The sequence below is a fragment of the Penaeus monodon genome, chromosome 32, assembly GCF_015228065.2.
Source record: "Penaeus monodon isolate SGIC_2016 chromosome 32, NSTDA_Pmon_1, whole genome shotgun sequence".
Taxonomy (NCBI): Eukaryota; Metazoa; Arthropoda; class Malacostraca; order Decapoda; family Penaeidae; genus Penaeus; species Penaeus monodon.
In genome coordinates, this window is record NC_051417.1 from 35,507,679 (window position 1) to 35,507,955 (window position 277).

Here is a 277-nt window from a genome sequence, read left to right on the forward strand (position 1 = left end):
TTCCAGATCCTTCTTTATCCTCACACTTAATATCACTCTTAATTTCCCTCTTAACATCTTTACCAACTCTTTCCCTTGCCCTTGCCTGACCCACAACGTCACCTTGCCTCCAAGCGTGAAGTGTATATATGACCATATGAGGCTAAGGTTAAAGTCTGCTTTAACAATTTAATAACGATGCAGTATTAATACATAAAACCCTATATGTACGTCTTTAAAATATGTAAAGTATTTTCTTAATAATCTGTGCAACACGCTGTTAGGTTAGGTACGTACG